The sequence below is a fragment of the Cupressus sempervirens genome, chromosome 10 (genome assembly GCF_028749045.1).
Source record: "Cupressus sempervirens isolate cs-2001-9-10 chromosome 10, ASM2874904v1, whole genome shotgun sequence".
Classification (NCBI taxonomy): Eukaryota; Viridiplantae; Streptophyta; class Pinopsida; order Cupressales; family Cupressaceae; genus Cupressus; species Cupressus sempervirens.
Window position 1 is genome coordinate 641,028,126 of NC_143127.1, and position 18,047 is coordinate 641,046,172.

An 18,047-nucleotide genomic window follows, 5' to 3' on the forward strand; every position below is an offset into this window, starting at 1 on the left:
TATTGACCCCACCCTCTACATACAACTCATTGGATCACTTATGTATCCAGTAAATACTAAACCTAATATCTACTATGCCACCAATGTTTTAAGTCATTTCATGTGTGAACCAAAGAAGATTCATTTTATGGCTGATAAACATATCTTGAGATATCTATGTGGAACTATTGGTCTTGGTTTGAAGTACAAAAATATTGAGATTAAACTTGAAGGATATATTGTATTTGATTGGGCTGGTTGTTCTATAAACCACAAGACTACTATAGGGTGTTGCTTTAACCTTAGATCAACAATGATATCTTAGTTCAATAGAAAACAACCAACATTTTCCTTGAGTTCCACCAAAGCTAAATATATGGCATCCTCCATGGGAGTTCACAAAGTAGTATGGTTGGGAAAGCTATTATTCGGACTCTTTGGAAAGCAACTAAGTCTCATAGTGATTCATTGTGATAACCAAAGCTGCATCAAAAATTTTGCTAATCTTGTCATCCATAATTGGTAAAATCACATTGAGACTCCTTACCATTACATAAGAGACATGGTTGACATAAATGTTATAAAGCTGATTTACATCAGCACTAATGAGGAAGATGCTGAAATTTTCACCAAGCCTCTTGCAAGGTTCAAAATAGAGTACTTTAAAGGTAGACTTGGTATGACAAATTTGTAAATACATTTTTTAATTATATATATTCATGAATAATTAAAATTATATTGTTTTCAAACTTGTGTTATGAAAGGTGATGATCTTTCATATGTGTAAGATCGCTATTGTAAGGTGATGATCTTATCAATAGTTAATCTATCACCTAACACTAAAACTATTGGAGCAAAGTGTTATCATTATTCTTCAGGCCAAATTTTTCCAAACACCTTGATAACCATCATGGTTCTTTGAGCCAAATTTTTCCAAACACCATAACTTGATAGACCACACTTAAAGTGGTGTTTAATCTTGTATTATATCTTCTTCAACTCCCTCCTTGCTAAAGATGGAGTATTAAGAATGTTAGCCTCATAGTAAATTGAAGAAAATATAATATATGATAATATTATATAATTGATAATAAATCTAATTATGATGGTTTGTTATAAGACATACATACATACATATAAACTATCATAAAATTATATTATCAAAATGCAAAGTAATTGATCACTGTATTGGTGGAATTTTGTTAACAACACCTTGTATCGAATAAAAGTTATCATCAATTGTAATTGGTATGTATCATGTGACATTACCACCAATTAAATTGGATATGTATCGAATGTGTTGCTAATCATATCAAGTGTGTTATAATTGCATTTTGTTATGAAGTGGTGCTATTTCAAGCACCATAGATATGTTTTGAGGCATGATCACATAGGTTCATGCCCCTACCTGATCATGTTTCAATATGTACATACATACATACATACACATATATATACATGTGTGTGTGTGTGTGTGTGTGTGTGTGTGTGTGTGTGTGTGTGTGTGTGTGTGTGTGTGCACATTTCAAACTACAAAGATCATATCAATAACAAGGCATATAGATCATCAATCTAAATTTTGAAATGGTTGGAGCTCTGGTAGGCAAGAATCTGGAAGGAGGAAACTTAGTGGTAGGGACTAATCCTGGAGGGACAGAAAAATCAAAAAGCCAAGATTTCAAAGTTTTTGTAAGGATTGATGGAACATTGGAAGAAAAAGACAAACTATCAAGTTCCTGCTCCACAAGATGTTGGGAGGAGAATGCTCTTGTTGTTCCCATGTTTGTTTGTCACATGCTCAAAATGGACCCAGTCTAGGAAAAGAAATTTTAGAGAATGTGGATATGAATGCAAATGTTTGTAGGATAGAGGACCAAATGAAGGAGAAGTTTCTAGATGATCAAAGGAAGTGGTCTTCTTTGTTTGGGGGAAGACCTGGAGGAAAATCATCTTTTCCTCCAGTTACATCAAAATCTTGTTGGGAGAAATGTGAGTTTCAAATCTTTATTCTATATTTGATTGTTGATTTTTCTATCTTGACTATCGATTTTACTTTAGTTGGGAAATATTTGGGGGCTAGGCCTAATATTTATGCTTTGAAAAATATGATCAAAAGAAAATGGGTCTACGGTCAAGTTAACATTGCACCTATGATGAATGGTTTATTTTCCTTTTTTAAACCTATCAAAAAGATTTGAACATGGCTCTTTGTAGTGGACCATGGTCATTTGGTAATAGTACTCTTACGAACAAAAAATGGGAGCCAAATATGGATCTATTTGATGCCTTCTTCCTTACCACTCCGGTATGGGTAAGACTTCTTGGTTTACCCTTGGAGTTCTTGCATGAAGATATTTTCAAAGGAATAGCTAGTTCTTTTGGTGAACTTGTTGCTATTCACAATGTCACAACTCCAAAATCAAAACTTCAATGTGCTAGAATCTATGTGAAAGTTTCTCATTTAAAGAAGCTTCCCGAGAAGGTGGAATTGATTTCAAAACTTGGTGTAGGACCAGAAAATGGGTTAAATGCATAACATACTATGAGAAAATCACAAACTCAATCAACATATATTAGCACCCACTAGCCTACCATGAAAGCCAAACTAATCAAAAGAAAGCAAACATAATTAAAAACTCCCTTTTCCGTTTGTAGCTCCCATGTTCTTCTTTCTTCTCCAAATGATTGTAGCTCCAATTTGACTATAGTGCACACAAGATTGAAGCAAAGAGCCTATGATAGGGATAAATCCATGAGAATACTTGGAGTGTGATTTAATGTGAGAGCAAGAATGCAAAATGCAAAGAAGTAGAGACTCAAAGACTCAAAGATTTGGATTTTCAAAACTTAAGCATTCAGATCCAAGGACCCAAAATGAGAGAAAGAGTGTCCAATTTATAATCAACACTCAAGGTGAGAGCATTGGATTTGTCACCCATAGATATACGATGTGGCAAGAGATTCCTATGATGCATATGACAGAATATGCCAATTGTGAGATTCTATGACACATGAGAGTCAAACTTGGCTAAATGTGGAAGAGAATCTATGACGCGTCATAAGACACCTCAACCCACTTAAAGCCAAGACTCTATGACGAATAAGCCAAATAGGGATGTGAATAAGAGGTAAGAATATTTTATTATGAAAAGTCTTAGCCAATTGTCAAAGGAGAATCCATGGGGTGTCATATCCAAGTGTCATGATGATGCAATATTTTATAGAATATTTGAATTAAAAATCATCTTATTCCACAAAATAAGAATTAGTAGAAAATGGAATTAATGATGGAAAATGGAACTTAGGAAATTAATAATTTCCATGGTTTGAAGATAATGAATCAATTAATTAATAAAATTAATTAATTGAGGATGATAATTGGGAAGAATAATTAGAAAGAATAGGATTAAATTATGGGTTATTTAATCCTATAGAGAAAATTATTAGATGATTGGCCAAATTGATTAAATGAATGCGACTGTACCCTTTGATGAAAATGTGACAATGATGGATATCAAATAAGATGATGAAAAGGTAGACCAAAGCCATGGTCAAATTGATTGATTGAAGTGATAACATGCCAAGGACACATGACATGAATTGGTTGATATGTAACATTTAACTGACATTGTAAATGCTACAGGATTGAAATTGATTGAAAAGGTTTGATCATAATAACATCGACAGACACTGCCAATATTATTAAAATGGTTGATGATGTCATGATCTGACATTGAAAGCCCCAAAAATGTCAAAGATTGAATGACATGAATGATAGTTTGACCTAGCACTGAGAGCCATGATAGTACAAATGTCAGATTGATAAGGTTGATAAGTTGATAGGTTTCCAAGGCACTGAAAGCCACAACAATTCTTAGGAGTGGATGAATGATGATTGATTTGGGATGTTTGATATGTTTTGAGTTGATTAGGACTAATTTCAAGTGATTTTGGGTTGATTTGGGGTGATTTTGAGTTGATTTGGGGTGATTCTGATTTGATTCGATATGATTCTGAGTTGATTTGATATGATTTTGAGTTGATATGAAATTGATGTGGAAGGGGATAAAAATGACGAAATATGGTCAATCTGGCCAAAAGATCAAAGTTAGTAGAATGAGAAAATGGGACAAATTAGTATGAATAAGTGATGAAATTTTATATGCAAACCATTTTTGAGCATCTACATTTTGCCCCTCTTTGATACAATGTGATTTAGAGTGTTGTATCAAAGAATAACTGATGAGAAGGCCACAATATGCCCTAGTAGGGATGATATACATAGGTGCCCCCTCAAGAAATTGAATAATATAAGCATATGATAATTCAATTTATCAAAAACAAGAAGACAAAACCATAGCAATTGACGGATCGCAAATTAGAGCTAAGATGTGAAAGTTATGAGGTCTAGAGTGCAAAACAAGGTCAATCGGGATCCCGAGAGTGATTGCATGGGTTACCACTCAAGAAAAAAAAAAATGATTAAAATTATAGTTCATTTTGTCTGCAAAAAAGATACAAATCCAACGCAACTGACCGATTGCAAATCCGAGTTATAACACAAAAGTTATGGGCTATAGAGTGCAACATAGGGGCTCTAGGAGTAGTTCTAGGTATCCTAGGTCCCCAACTGCGCCCAAAACTCAACCAATTGCATCATTGATGCACTTGGTAAGCCCAATTGTGACATGATAGTACCAAGTGCATCAATGATGCACTTGGGAAGCCCAAGTGGTCTTAGAAAGTGCAAAATGTGCCCGAGAAGGCTCTGGGGGCCAAAATCAACATGACGGGGGGCAACTAGGAGACCAAGAGTAATTTTAGGGATTAACACTCCATATAGTGCCCAAATAATGAAAATGATAGCTCATTTTTTCACAAGGAAGATATGAGTCCAACACAACTGACAGTTTGTAAATCAGAATTGAAATGCAAAAGTTATGGCCTTTGGAGTGCAACCTAGGCATTTTGAGAGCAGTTCTGGATAACCTAGGTCCCCAAGTGTGCCCAAACTCTACCAAGTGCCTCAATGATGTAGTTGGCATGAACAAGCATTTCAATGGCCCTAAAAGTGTAGATTGCACCCTAAAAGGCTTTGAGGCCCAGAAATAGCCTGATTGGACTCAGAATGCCCCGAAACTATGCGTGTATACCCAAAATGATGAAAGATGGTAGAGCATGAGGGAAATCATCAAAAATGGTTGTATTTGGTCAAATATGATGAGAGAAATGTCAAACTGAAGTTGAACCAGGTGGAAAGCCACAAAAAGTTGATTGACAGTGCAAGATGATGCAGGAATGCATGAATGCAAGATGAAGATGATTTGGTGAATTAGAAGACATGATTATGGTGATGGAGAATGAGATGATGAAGAAAGATGAGATGAAGAGATATGATGGAAAGACTTTTTCTTCTAGAAAGTGCACTATATGTCAAATGGAGCTTTATCTTGATATGGCAAATGGAATGTAATGCATCATGGCATAAAGGGCCAGAGCGCAAATGCAAGCCTTTTGCGTAAACAAGCACGACGCAAACAAAGAATGACCTTGTCCTTCCTGAGGCATATGTACATGCCCCAGACTCTCAAAGTTACATTTTAATAGACAGAAATAGAAATAGATGACCATGAACCATCCCAGCCAGTCTCATAGATTAGTTTTATATCATCGAGTGGCATAGGAACATGATCAAAGAAAACAAAGCAAAAAATAAATCACTCACTAAACAACGTGAGCCAACAGCTATCCTTGTCCATTATTACTTTCTTTTTAGTGTGTTAGATGTTTAGATGGTGTTCAACAGGTTGATAATGTGATAGCACTATTTGTGGATTCAATTGATAGGTTTGTAGTGATCTATTGGATTGATTGTTGGTTCACATTGGTCAGATAGTGTGATTGTCTTGAAAGTGTAGTGCTTTGAGTTTCAATTTGCAAAGTGCAAGTGTGAACGCAAAAGGTATGGTTATCCATAGTGAATATGTACAAGGTTTATTGCAAATTTTGATGAGTTTTGTGATTTTTAGGGTTTTTGAGGATATTTGATGTTTTTGCGTGACTAGTTTCTTCAGGAAATTTTATGATTTTTAGGGTTTTTCTCAGGACATTTTATGATTTTTAGTGATTTTTTTCAGGATCATATTTGAATGTTTAGGATTTTTTTAGGACATTATGTGATTTTTAGTGATTTTCTCAGGACATTTTATGATTTTTAGGGATTTTTTCAGGATCATATAAGCATAAAAAAGTGTTAGCTCCAATCCGTTATGCCATAGGTCTAATGGATAAAAAGCACTTAGGGATATACCCTCAGTTCAAATTCAAACTCATGCACCATGTAGGTAATATGCCCCAAGACAAGACGCGAACTATGTACAAAGGCCAATGATAGAGTGTGTGTGCAGACTACTGATGCTTAGGCAAGGTAACAAAGGACATTAACCAGTTCATGAGCCATGATAAGGGACCAAGGATGTCTCGCAATATAAAGGATATGGTCAAGGAATGATGGAGGGGGAAAAGACTAGATGGAATCCTGATAGATGGTGGAGTGACATTGATTACACATGGTGCCTGTTTGCTAGGTTTTCACCATGGTACTTGCCCAAAGCGCCTATTTGCTAGGTTTTCACTTTTGGAAAAAAAAAATTTCTTGACTCAAATTTTTGTGCCAAGATGCCTGTTTGCCAAGTTTTCATCAAGGCATCCATTTTTTCATGACTTTTTTCACTTTTTTTCTTTGCTTTTTTCATGACTTTTTACTATTTTTTTGATATTTTTTCAGGACTTTAAGATGAAATCAAGAATGTCATTGACAAATGCTGAGAAGATATCTATTGTTGGTGCTGCTAGCTGATGATCTTTGGATCCATGATTGACCATAACTACATAGGATTTGTTTCGAGTCTGTAGCTAAAATCAAACCACTAGAAAGGCCTCGAGATATACCATCGTGTACCATATGCACGACAATGTCTATCTCTTGCGAATCAAGGCATCTAAGGATAATTGGGTCAATAGAAATTTCACATGGGATGTCACTGATGATGACATATGCAAAGGCTTGTTGGATAAAGGATTGATTTTGGTTATTGGACAAAGTAGGTAGTTGGATTTGGGGATAAATAAAGGGATATAAGGGAGGGTTGGGAGGGTTGAGACCAATGATCTTACGCATGAATGCTGATTGAGAGAGCTCCAAAAGACTTTGTGGCATGTTGAACACTGGAACACTGATATTCATGGCATCATATTTTTCATTTTTTATCATTGGGAGCTGCTTAGCTTTTGATTTGTTATGGTCTAATGGTGCCTTTCAATTTTCACCAAGAGACCTATGCTTGCTATCTTTTTCTTTTTTTTCTTTGTAACTAGAAAGTGGAGTTGGCTCCCCGAAATATGCCAATGTGTTCTCTTTAGGAGAAACTACTTCTTTATGATCTTCAGTCATAATGCCTTCAAATTCTATTATAAGAGTGTCATCATTGTCAAATCGATCAAAAATTGGTGGTCCACATTGGTCCCAATCCAAAGGTTCAGGATAACTTGAGGAGATATCATCAGTGTTGAATGGGCTTTGGTTGAAGGTAGATATATGGGTAACTAATTCAACTGGGTCATTGGGGTTATTCTCAGAGGCTAGGGGATTTTTGGTTTCAAGTGGGATATCCTCAGATGCCTTTTTATCATTCAAAACATCCATAGTCTTACATGTAGGTATTGTGGTACTAGGAGGACCTATTCGTAATGGTTTAAATCCAAGCCCCAAACTAGGAGGTTGTCCTTCTATAGTGATAGGTTCAATGATTCCTTGTTTCTGAGATCCAAGACCACTATAGCCATCATAGCCTTGTTTCTACATGATGGTAAACCCAAGTCCATAATTGTTAGGAGATATCAAAGTGGGTTCTCATTTTGCTTTTTCTTTCTCAATACATACGAATGTATTCTCATTGATAGAAGTATCATTCTTTGTACTAATGGGAGAAAGTGGTGACTCCCTAATGTGAGAGACTTGAGACATAAAGTACTCTCCACACCCATTGTCTTCAATCTTCATCTTTTCCTTGGCTTTTATTGAGCAGTGTATCAGCATCCACATACTTAGAGGGATTTGTGGGTTGTGCTTCATTGTTTGTTGGGATTTGGAATGCAGTAGCATCTCTTAGATTAGCACAAAACTGGAAAGGATCTAGATCACCGGGGATGGTAACCTCTATGTTGTGATAGGAAAACTTCAAACATTGATGATATGTAGAAGGGACTGCTTTAATAGCATGAAGCCAAGGGTGTCCTAGTATCATGTTGCAATTCATTTCAATGTCTAGGACATGGAACAATGTGTCTTCAGTAGCTGGACCAACTCTGACATGTAATGTGATGATGCCCCTAGAGAAGCGTTCACCATCATCATAAGCTTTTATTGTGATTTTTTGAGAGGGATCCACATCATCTTCACAATAACCCAAATTGTTGACAACCTTAAGAGTACAGATGTTCAGTCCTGCTCCTCCATCTATTAAGACACGTCTGACTTTGGCATTATGGATGAAGACTTCAAGATAAAGGGGATCATTATGGTTAGGTTTTTCCTTAAGAATATCACGGGGTGAAAAAGTGATATGTTTTGATGCGGATAAGTTCCCAACCATGGCTTGGAACTGGGCAACATCCATGTTATCTGGGACTATTGACTCTTTAAGGTCTTGCTCCAAGATCTTTTGGTGTTGGAGGGATGCACGCAGTAGGTCTAAAATGGATATTTGTGCAAGGGTTTTTTTGAGTTGTTCAACAAGTCTATAATCAGATGAAGTAGGTGCAGTAGGTCTACTTGGGGGTGTAGGTCTAGTAGAAGCATTAGGTCTAGATGGGGCTCTAGGTAGGGTGATCTTGCTACGACATGTAGTGACAACACAATGAGGGTCTTCAACGTTCAATGTGAATGTGGATATGCAGAAGTTAGACTCATTAAAGCAATTGATGGTGTAGTCATAGCCGGTGCGTGTGTAATTCACATTACCTTGTGAGCTTGAGTTTGAACTTGAGGGTTTCTCTTTGTCATGATTACCCAAAGGATCTTTGAAAATAGTATGATCAGAGTTGGATGCTAACAGTGATGGATCAACTGTGATTACACCATCATCAATAAGATCTTGTATTGCATGCTTCAATTGGAAGCATGATGAAGTCTTGTGTCCTTTGATGCGATGGTAATCACAATACTTTTTATCATCCCACGAATCAGCTTTAGTCAATGGTTCATGTTTGATTGGGGGTAATTGTAGGAAGTTATTACTCAGTAACTGTTGTAATGCAGTCTCAAGTTGCATTCCCAATGGTGTGAATTTTCTATCCTTGGTCCTAGGATGTCTTTTGTCTTGCATGGAAGTCTTACTTTTTCATTGTTGAGGTGTTGTTTGATTAGGAGCTTGTGAATATGTAGGGTTTACACCTTTCAAAGTCAGTTGAGGTTGTGTTGTATTAATCGTGTGAGCATCCACAATGCCATCATTAGTCACATTCTTGTTTTTGGAGAAAAATTTTGCCTTGTCATTAGACGAGTTGGTGTTTGTGTTTTCTTTATTTATCTTGAGGATTCCCTTATGGATAAGAGCATATTCAATACTAGCCCCTTTTTTCATTAGTTTAGAAATGGTTCTTAGACTCTTGATTTTAAGTTCATGCATTAAATCTAGGACTAAGTTTTCAATGCACAAGTTTACTTGTTGTTCTCTAGGAATGTCTAGTGAGCATTGACTAACTAAGTTTCTCCAATGTAGTAAGAATGTGATGAATGGTTCTCCTATCTTCTATTTAGTTGAGTACAAATTAGAAAGTGTCAGCTCATTTGTAATGTTAAAGGCAAAGTGGGAGATAAACTTGTCTACTAGCTCTGACCAAGATTTGATATTACCAAGAAGTTTGGACTACCATTCAAGTGCAGGCCCACATAGAGAATGAGGTAACAATCTCATAAGGTAAGTGGGCTCATCACTGAGTTCGGTACATGAAGCAAAAAATTCTTGGATGTGATCAACAGGGTTTTCTTTTCCCCGATATTTTTCAAACCTTGGAGCCTCAAAGTTTTTTGGGAATGGAGGCATATACAAGCTTTTATCGAATGGATTAGGACGTAGGTCCCTTTTCGTATGTAGAGCTTGTTTCTTTTGGACTCCCAATGCCTCGACTTGTTTGGAAAGTTGTTTGAATTGTTGTAATAGTTCTTCATTGGGGTTTTGCATGATGGTCTTTCCTTCAAGTCTTTTGTGTCTATGAGTAGACTATTTGCTATGGTGAGAACTATGTCTACTTGGTTCTAAAATTTCAGTGTCTGATGAGTCTGATGAAGTGTCACTAGGTGGTGGAGGTATGTCGGCACCTCGAAGACAGAAAGGTCCATGTTGTTGGGGAACTTGTTGTGGTATTTGATGTGGCACTTGTTGTGGGATTGACTACAATTGTTGTACCATGTGTTTTTGTTGTGCCATGTGTTGTGGTCATTGTTGGGATACCTCTGTTAGTTGTATGTGAGACCATGTGCGTGCTTGTTGTTGTAGAGGTATTTTTTGAGGTTTTTGTGGCACATGTTGTTGTTGTAACAAATGTTGCTGGTATGCGATTTTTTTCTCAAGGCATCTTTGGTATTCCAACTGTTGCTTGATTTGCTCTTGTTGTTTAGCATACATCCTTTGTTGTTGTTGGAATTGTTGTTGATAAATTGTGTGCAAGTCAAGTGGGTTCACATGGGACTGTGTATTAGGAATGTTGGATGTTTGCCCCACTTGAGGTTCTTGTTGTTGTGGTTGATGTTGTTGTTGATATGTGGGATGTGTGTTAAGTGGATGTATACTTGGTTGCATCTTGGAAGTGTTGAGTCCTTGTACCACTGTAGGTTGTTGTTGTTGTGGGGGTTGACTAAGTCCTTGAGAATTGAACGTCATGTTTATATTCTTATTTTGGTACCTTTGTGTGTTAGATGTTCCTTCTTGTGACATCATATTGACTTGACTATGAGATACATTTCCAGTGGGAATGGGTGTAATGTCAATAAGACTTTTCCTTTGTGTGTCCATAGGGATGGTTGCGCTTGATGTTTCACATGTACTTATGAGAGGTTCTATAGTGTTTGATGTCATAGCATTGGGTAAAGTTAGGAGCAAAGCTGTACTTTGTTGATTTTCCTCCAAAGAAGGTATATCCAGCATCCCTAGAGCATGGGTCCCTTTAGGTGCATCTTTTTGTTGCATCATGTGACTAAAATTAAGTCTTAATGTCCTTTTGGGGTCTTTAGGGATTGGTGGTATTTCATCAAACAAGGGATTAACGTTGATGTGTTCAAATGTACTTTGGAGGATTTCGATAGTTGACTCTTGATGGGACCTTATAGGTGCCATTATTGTGTTTGAAAACTCCAAAGGTTGGTTTCCCTTGTCTAAGTCCAAAGATGTTTTCAATTGTTGTGTTGGTTTGATTTTTGGACCTAGGACCTTCCAAGTTTGGGTTAAATTTGACAATTTCTTGGGCTGCCAAAAGTTTGAAGTTCTTACGAAAACTTTTGTCTTGACATGCCCTAGCCATTTCTTCATTAGTGATGCCATAATCAGTGTCAAATTCATCACTTAGGTGTACAATACCTTGTTGTATGGTTGATGTGTTAGGTTGGCTGAATTCAAAGGAATGTGATTGTTCATCTTCAGGTGAGGTCGGTACACTTCCTCCTCCTGGTGGCATTGGCACAAATATAGGTTCAAAGTCAGGACTCCATTGAACCATCCCATGTGTGGGTGAAGTGTTTGGAGGAAATCTCATGGTAGGTTCATTGTTCAAGGTTTGTTGTGCCATAGCTTGATTATGAGGATCTTGCGGATACATGTTCAAGGGGTCTGCTAGTAATGGTTGTGATGCCTCGATTTGGTCTTTGTCAAAGGTTTGTTGGATTTTCTTTCTCTTTATTTGTCTTGGACAAGGTTTTGGTTGTGCTTTTTCCTCAAAAAAAAAAGTTTGATAAATTTCCTCGAGTCTCTGAGCTAATTATGTCTTAGTAAGTGCTAGCATGATACCTAACAGTGCAAATGCAATGGAATTTTTAAGTGTTTTGGGTGATTTAGAGTGGTGGGTATGAAAGATATGAGTGTTTTGGGGATTTTTAAGTGTTTAGGAATGTTATGGAATGTGAGTAAATGCTATATGAATTATGGTTTTGATGTGAAAAGTGCAAATTTCCTAGGGATGTTATGCAAACACAAAATGCAAGGTGATGTTTTGAAGTTTGACTAGAGGGGATGAAAATGACTCTAAGGTATGCAAAATGACAATTAGGGTTATGTTTTGGACTTGGTTATGATACTAAAGGTAGGTGTATGCAAGGTAGATTATGCATAGGATGATGTTATAGGGTTTTTAATGACGTTTGGCACATGCAAAATGAGGGTAAATGCTTAAGAAGACAATTTGGTTGATGGACAATTTGATAGGGTTTGGTAGTGAAAATGATGCTAAGGATTTTGATCAATGCAATATGAAGGGGGTATACCTTTAGGGTAAGTCAAAATGATTTTTGGGGATGCTAGGGATATGATTATGCTATGACAAGGGTATATGGAAAGTTTTGAACTTAGGTAAAACCTTTTAGAAAGTATTTTGTCTAGGAGTTTAACCTTGTGATAAAGGACTTTGGATCTTAACCAAAAATTGATAAAAGACGAAAAAGATCAAATTGAAAAAACATGACGATTCCAAATCTATCAAGACATAGATATATTTTGACCAAAGCAAATGATAAGAAAAGATAAAAAGACTAGTCAAGATCCATTATCTGTCGACACTAGGAGATACTCTAAGACTCATACTTTGTTTAGATTTTTGACTAACTTCAAAGGTTTTGGGGGTTCAAAATGACGTTTAGATGACTTGAAATGGTGGTGATGCTAAGAGGATATGTGATATGGACAATGCATATGATCCAAAAGGGGATTTTGGGTGCAAGATGCAGTTTTGGGTCAAGTGCGGAATGGGAAGGTCTAGAGGCTCCTAGATGCAGTTTTGGGGTCCTAAAGTGCAGTTCGGAGGCCTAAAATGGTCATTCAGGTACCCAAGTGTGCCCTAACAGTACCAAATACATCATTGATGCACTTGGAGCTAGTTTGGGCACAGTTGGTAGTTTCTAGGCATAGTTTGTAAGCTAGGAAGAACGTTTGTTGATTCTGAAGGGTATGGTTACCAAACTGACATGCCAGGAAGCTAAGATGTTGGGGTTGATGTTAGGATGGGTTGGGAGATGTAAAATGAATGTTATGACATATAGAATGATGTGTTAAGTGAAGTTGATGAAGATTAGGTGCTGTAGAATGTAGATCTGGGCAAGCTAGTGCAAGGGGAGCTAACCAAGTACCTAAGGACACTGTTGAAGCCCCAAAATATTATCTGGAACCCAAAATTGGATCTTAGGACCACCAAGTGCACCCATATAGTGCAAAATACATCAATGAAATAGTTGGGGCCCAGTTGGGCATAGTTGGTAGTTTCTAGGCACAGTTGGTAAACTCAGCTGAAACTAAGGCAATTCTGGAAGCTATGATTTCAGGATTGATGTCATAGAGAGCTAAATAGCAGAGGACAGTGTTAGGACTAGTATGAATGCTCAAAATGATGGTTAGGACACTTGGAATGATCGATAAAGTGTTCAAGATGATGAATAAGTATGCAAAGTGCTGATTTTGATATGGGAATGCAAAAACTAAGGAAGGTAAACTGAACCTAAATGGATGCAATATGAAAAGTAATAGATACTAAATGAGGACTAAAAGGTGAAATATGAAGTCTATATGATGCAAGAATGAAGCCTAGACTAGGGTGAATGTAAGTGAAGTCTATGCAAGTGTGGGATCTACGTTTTGCCAAGCACATTTAGGAGCACAAGTCACCATGTTTTCCAAGGTTTGAGTGTGTTGAACCAAAGTTTGCAAAGTTTGATAAGGTTGAAATGTTTTGGAAATGTGTGATGTTTTGACAAGTTCAAATGATATCCAAGGTGTAAATTTAAAATTTTGGCTTTTATCTTGATTTTGTTTTGCACGCACGCAAGACACATTAAGAAAAGAATACTTGTTGTAAAAAGTTAACACACCACAACCTAGGCTTTTAGGACTGTATCCACTGAATTCCTACTTGAACCGAAGTTCAGCCATGCTTATCCAAAGTGGACAACTTAGGATCTTGGCACCACAGGCTCCCCCTTATAGCACACTCACTTCTCGGGGCTACCAAGATCTGCTTCCCAAGGGGCATGACTTCCCAAGGGACTGTTGCCTCTACTAAGGACCATGAGAATGTAGGATGTCTTCACAGGCATGGGTGACCCCTTGAGCTAGTGGATAGAAAGGATTTTTGCCACTAAAACATAGTTTTTAGTAAGGGCATTCCATTTGGCAAGTGAATGATAAACTTTCATAGAAGGTCTCCCAGCCCTGAGAACCAGGGTTTGACGCACCACAAGGGTACTAGAGGAGAGCTATCTAGTAGCAATACCACCGACATAGCTTTCATCATAATTGAATTTTATATAGTGGCTGGAATGTTGACCTAGCTTTGGCATGTTACCACTTTGAGGTCATCCCTTGGCATACCCAATATCAAGTATCTTGGTCCAAGGCAAGCCTCCTATAGAAGTTAAACGGATTTCTCTTACACCCAAGATCCATGAATGGTGAGGGGAGAGGATACGTCCAATGCAACTCCTAGGGATTTAACACTGTAAACACACCAGGAAGAAAAGAAAAAGGTTCTTTTTAAGCACCAAATGAAATGTTATCTAATCTAGGAAATCCACACACATACTTTTGAAAGACACACAAAGTCTTCGACAACATCCTGCAAAGCACACATTAGTAGTTTCTTATGATCATGTCTTCATCCAACAATTGCCACATGTTGCAAATAAACCATCAGTAACACAAAATCACCTAATCTATGTCCTAGAGAGTGATAGGAACCTAAAATGCAGATTTTGATTGGTGCATGTGCTTACTATGAACCCAGGTGTGCTCTGATAGTGCAGATTGCTCCCCAAAAGGCTAAAATGGCTCTAAACACCCCCAAGTGTGCCTAGATAGTGCCAACTATGTCAATGACATAGTTGGTACCCAGTTGGGCACAGTTGGTAGTTTTAGGGCGCAGTTGGGAAGTCAGGTACAGAGTGTGGGGAAATGGTACCTAGACAAGACCCAAAAATTGAAATTTTCAAAACTACACTCCCAAGTGCACCCAAATAGTGTAGACTGCATCAATGATGTAGTTGGGGCCCAGTTGGGCATAGTTGGTAAGTCAAAAACAATAGAATGAGATTTTGGTGGTTTTTGGGCTCCTAAAACTGCTCCTAGGGGTCCCAAGTGCACCCTGACAAAGCAGAGTGCACCCTAGGACAGCAAGCTAACAAAATGCATGAAACAAGAGCATATAAGCATTTTAATGGACCCCCTAATTAATCTATGTGTGAAAAGGAAGAGTAGATAGTCATTATACCCTTCCAAGTGAGCTCCTTCCTTGCACCTACAAGCACAAAACAAGAAAACCCAAGTTAGATATGCATGTTCACGTCGGGTTCACCAGATGTAGGACCAAAAAATGGGTTAAATGCATAACATACTATGAGAAAATCACAAACTCAATCAACATATATTAGCACCCACTAGCCTACCATGAAAGCCAAACTAATCAAAAGAAAGCAAACATAATTAAAAACTCCCTTTTTTGTTTGTAGCTCCCATGTTCTTCTTTCTTCTCCAAATGATTGTAGCTCCAATTTGACTATAGTGCACAAAAGATTGAAGCAAAGAGCCTATGATAGGGATAAATCCATGAGAATACTTCAAGTGTGATTTAATGTGAGAGAAAGAATGCAAAATTCAAAGAAGTAGAGACTCAAAGACTCAAAGATTTGGATTTTCAAAACTTAAGCATTCAGATCCAAGGACCCAAAATGAGAGAAAGAGTGTCCAATTTATAATCAATGCTCAAGGTGAGAGCATTGGATTTGTCACCCATAGATATGTGATGTGGAAAGAGATTTCTATGATGCATATGATAGAATATGCCAATTGTGAGATTCTATGACACATGAGAGTCAAACTTGGCTAAATGTGGAAGAGAATCTATGACACATCATAAGACACCTCAACCCACTTAAAGCCAAGAATCTATGACGAATAACCCAAATAGGGATGTGCGTAAGAGGTAAGAATATTTTATTATGACAAGTCTTAGCCAAGTGTCAAAGGAGAATCCACGGGGTGTCATATCCAAGTGTCATGATGATGCAATATTTTATGGAATATTTGAATTAAAAATCCTCTTATTCCACAAAATAAGAATTAGTAGAAAATGGAATTAATGATGGAAAATGGAACTTAGGAAATTAATAATTTCTATGGTTTGAAGATAATGAATCAATTAATTAATAAAATTAATTAATTGAGAATGATAATTGGGAAGAATAATTAGAAAGAGTAGGATTAAATTATGGGTTATTTAATCCTATAGAGAAAATTAGTAGATGATTGGCCAAATTGATTAAATGAATGCGACTGTACCCTTTGATGAAAATGTGACAATGATGGATATCAAATAAGATGATGAAAAGGTAGACCAAAGCCATGGTCAAATTGATCAATTGAAGTGATAACATGCCAAGGACACATGACATGAATTGGTTGATATGTAACATTTAACTGACATTGTAAATGCTACAGGATTGAAATTGATTGAAAAGGTTTGATCATAATAACATCGACAGACACTGCCAGTATTATTAAAATGGTTGATGATGCCATGATCTGACATTGAAAGCCTCAACAATGTCAAAGATTGAATGACATGAATGATAGTTTGACCTAGCACTGAGAGCCATGATAGTACTAATGTCAGATTCATAAGATTGATAAGTTGATAGGTTTCCAAGGCACTGAAAGCCACAACAATGTCTAGGAGCAGATGAATGATGATTTATTTGGGATGTTTGATATGTTTCGGGTTGATTAGGACTGATTTTGAGTGATTCTGGGTTGATTTGGGGTGATTTCGAGTTCATTTGGGGTGATTTTGAGTTGATTTGATATGATTCCGAGTTGATTTGATATGATTTTGAGTTGATATGAAATTGATGTGAAAGGGGATACAAATGACGAAATATGGTCAATCTGGCCAAAAGATCAAAGTTTGTAGAATGAGAAAATGGGACAAATTAGTATGAAGAAGTGATGAAACCGTAGATGCGAACCATTTTTTATTGTCTATACTTGGTAAAAGGATACAAGACATAATCTTTGAAGATCTCCCAAATTCTTGTTTTGTTTGTAAAATATAGGGTCATTAGGCAAACATTTTCCCTTTAAAAAGTAAAAATCAACCTAAGTTGGCTAATATGGAGGAAAAAAAAGAAGCTAAGATCTAGAAAAAGGTATGGAAACCTAATGAAATGCCTAAGAAGGTGATTGAGGATAGAGATATCCTAGAAAGTTAGGATTCAAGTAAGCAGGTGGATCTAGAAGAGATCTCTAGTGTGTAGAGTAAAGAGAAAATTATAGATCTAATGAATCAGTTGGTGTTAGATTGTGGTGACTAGTCAGGGAAGTACTATACATACTCCAAGATTTTGGACTGACATGTAATTATTAATTGTAACCCTAAAGTGGTAAAAATATTTGTATAAAAGGGCTTAGGGTTAGGAATTGTTTCATAGTTGTGCTACAAAAATTGGTTATTGTGGTAGTATTGAGCTGTAAGGGATTATGAATTTTAATCAGGTTGTAATTACTAGATTGTAATAATATCATACTTACTGTTTGGTGGACATAGCCCAAGGATTGAGTGAACCATGTTAAATCTTTGTGTCTTGTGTTCTTTTCTGTGTGATCTATTATTTTCTGATATTGGTTATATTTGCATGTAATTTTTATTTCTATCTATGGTTTAATCCTAACAAGTGGCATTAGAGTGAGGTTTTTTTTTCAATTACCCTCTCCAAGAAAGTCTCATAGTTGAGTGAGAGCGATGGAAGATGAGGGTAAGTT